This window comes from Alligator sinensis, unplaced genomic scaffold, assembly GCF_000455745.1.
Source record: "Alligator sinensis unplaced genomic scaffold, ASM45574v1 scaffold468_1, whole genome shotgun sequence".
In the NCBI taxonomy this organism is placed as follows: domain Eukaryota; kingdom Metazoa; phylum Chordata; order Crocodylia; family Alligatoridae; genus Alligator; species Alligator sinensis.
The window spans coordinates 1,818,948-1,822,155 of NW_005842087.1; positions in this window are offsets into that span (position 1 = coordinate 1,818,948).

Here is a 3,208-nt window from a genome sequence, read left to right on the forward strand (position 1 = left end):
CAAGGGGAGGGACTTCTGGTGGCAAAGGTCAGGGGCCACAGGGCAGGATTTCTGGTACCAAGATAGCGACCAGGGGGTGGAGCACCTGTCGAGGAGCAGGGCTACCCATGCAGCCCTTGATGGCTTGCCAAAACTCAGTAAGCGGCCCTCCACCTGAAATAATTGCCCGCCCCGATGTGGAGGCAACAGTGCCTTCTGGCATATGGCAACTGTGTGGTTGTAGCAGTAGCTGCTATATCCACACCTCCACCCCCACCAAAGTGCCAGGGCTGCTGCCCAGAGTTAGTTATGCTACCATGCAGGATTTGATTTCATCCTTGTGGGGAAAATAAAGGCTGCTTCCCACAAATGTTTGACCACATTGATTTCCAGAAGTGTAAGTAGGAATTTTGGTGCCCTGGGCAGAGGTGCCTGAGAATGGAGCAGGGGGAAAGGTACCGAGTGCCAGAGAATCTAATGGAACAGACTCTGCTGCTGCCTGTGCCACTGCAGCACAGGTAGCTACAGAAGTTTATGGTTTGTGATCTGTCCTAATGGTAAAGGACTTCCCAAACAATTGTGGATGGGATCTTTCCCAAAATTAATAGCTAGACATTCCTTCTATGATTAGGAATAAACCTATTCAATGTTAGCATCCCAGAAACAAATCAAATTAGCCATTCTCTAAAATGCACCATTCTGTTATACAAAGCTACCTCTACCCCATATGATGAAGCATCACATGACAGAATTTATTTCCTAATTAACAAGGTGTAGAGAGGACTTGAGTAGCTTACTGAGCTTTAAAAGTGCTGCTGTGTTTGGGGATCAAGGACTCACTCAATAGCTTTAACCTTGTCTGCCCCAAATCCTCCTTGTCTACCTGATGGCCTAGCTATACCAGTTCTGCTCTCATAAAAAGCATTTATTTTCTTTTAAGAAGGATATACATGTTATGTACTGTTTGAAAACTGATCTTTACCAAGTAGTGGTAAACAGACAGTAACAATGGAAAACAATGCAGAGGCTTCACCATTTATAACATAGTGACCCTAAAGGGATTGTGCACTTAATATAGCATATAATCCTTTCAAATGCACCCCCACCCTGCCAAAAAAAATCTAGGAAAAGGAAGAAAGCATATATATAAATAAATCAGCAGCATCTAGTGTGGGGTACTTGGCCTTAAATTTGTCTCTGTGAATAATAATGAATAAAAAAGTCCAAATATATCTTTTACTACAATAACAAATGCTATAACAAATGAGTAACAAATAATTAACCCTCCAACCTGGTTGCTACAATACTGCTCATTTCCCTCAGCCTCAGTGCCAACTACCATTTCCCCACCAAACATGCTCAAGAGGGTCTCTCTGACCTTCCCAAGGTGCATTTTGAAAAGTTCCCTTCTGCAGTACAAAGGGGTTACACATCCTTCTGAGTTTGAGATGTTATTTAATTTCCTATGCATCCTATATTGAGGTATTGGTTTAAATGTATAAACTCATACAAAGGGAAGGGAATCATGGGACCACTAGAAACAGCCCCAACTTTCTGGTAGCATCAATGTTCCCTTCCACACTGAGTACATTTGAAGAGAAGCAGAGCCCATTTGCTTGTTCTGGGGCCTACATGTTGCTGCTGTCACAGGCAGCATTACTACTTACAGCTTTTTGGTTTTAGAAAAAATGGAGAGCAGACTGGAAACAAAGGGAGAAAGCAGAAAGAAAAGTGGAAAAGGAAGGTGCAGCAACAATGAACTTCAGCTGCAGATATTGGAAAGGGAATATGAGACTGAAAAGGAGAAGTTTGGTTTTATTGTGCCCAAAGGTTAAAGCTGAGTCAATAGAATTAAATGTTGCTTATCACACAAAGAATCCAGTTTGCTCTAAATATTTGGATCAGTTTATTCTGAGCAAACATTAGCAAAATTATATGGTACTTGACATACTATCTAATTCACGGTACAAGTAGAGAGGAGAGATGAAGCAGAAAAGGAGCCAATAAGCATTCACAAAATTCTCAGAAAAGTAACTCTCCAAATAAGCTAGGAATCGTACTTAGAAAGAGCTTCCCGCAATTTTCAGTGTTCTCCAGAGAAATATATATCTGCAGGCCCAGCAGATTGGCAATGTTGGCCTCTTTAAAAATCCTTGTAAGCGCACACAGAAATGCATTACATAAAAAGTAACAGAATATTATGTCTTGCTACTCAATAATGTGTTTACACTGCGCAATCTGGTGAAAAAAGGCCTCTTGAAATCATTCCACTTGTGATGCATCAAAACACCAAGTGTGGAAGGGAATCTTATGGCTACCAGAAACCACTGCTGCAGAAATGGATTTTGCAACAATGTTTCTACAATGTTTCTATCGTTAAATTGCTTGCTAAATTTAACAAAATCCAACTCAGAATGTTTTGGACCTTTAAAGCTGAACACTATAAAGAAATCAATCTGTTTCACACATGCAGTTAAGTAGTCCTCAAATATATGGGTCTTCTGGCTAAGCATAAACTTATTCAGCATTTTCTAAACTGTTCTTGAACACGCCTGAACTACACAGTGAGCGAGTGTTCACAGGTAAGGCACAGCCCTGGACTGTGGTGGGAGCTGGAGGAAACTTTTCCCAGTAGTTGGTAACAAGGGTAGAAGGAAGCATGGCTCTAACTTCTTTTTCCCTCTCTGAGTTATTATGCATTTTCAAGGATGCACAGAGACAAAAATTAATATTTTCCCTGCACAAGATTTGCGACAGTGACTGACCTTTGCATAGACAATATATAGGAGAGACACTGGCCATGGATGGGGGGGTACATCTGTGCTGGGAAACTCATCCTTTTTCTGGCATAAAAAATGAGTGTACTGGTGTTCAAGAAGTGTATGGCAAAAAAACCACAGTGATTCTGTTACGATCTGTTAGCTCTTTCAACCAGCCACTTTGTCAGAGAGTAGCACCATGTGGTAACACCAGTACGGTTTCATATAGTGGGAAGGATGTCCCCAGGATCCCCAGGTTACCACAGTCATGTACTCTATCTTCCCCTCTTCAAGGGAGGAGGGAAGGAAAGCAGCTGATTCCCTGATAGCCCAACCAGCAATGAGCTGTCAGGGAGTCCTGTGAGACCCTACTACTGCAGGCACTTAAGAGTCACAGCTGTCTTCAGCATGGTTAAAGCAGCAGTGCCAATTTCCATCACCCCTTGAACTCAGGGACTATTCAAGGGACA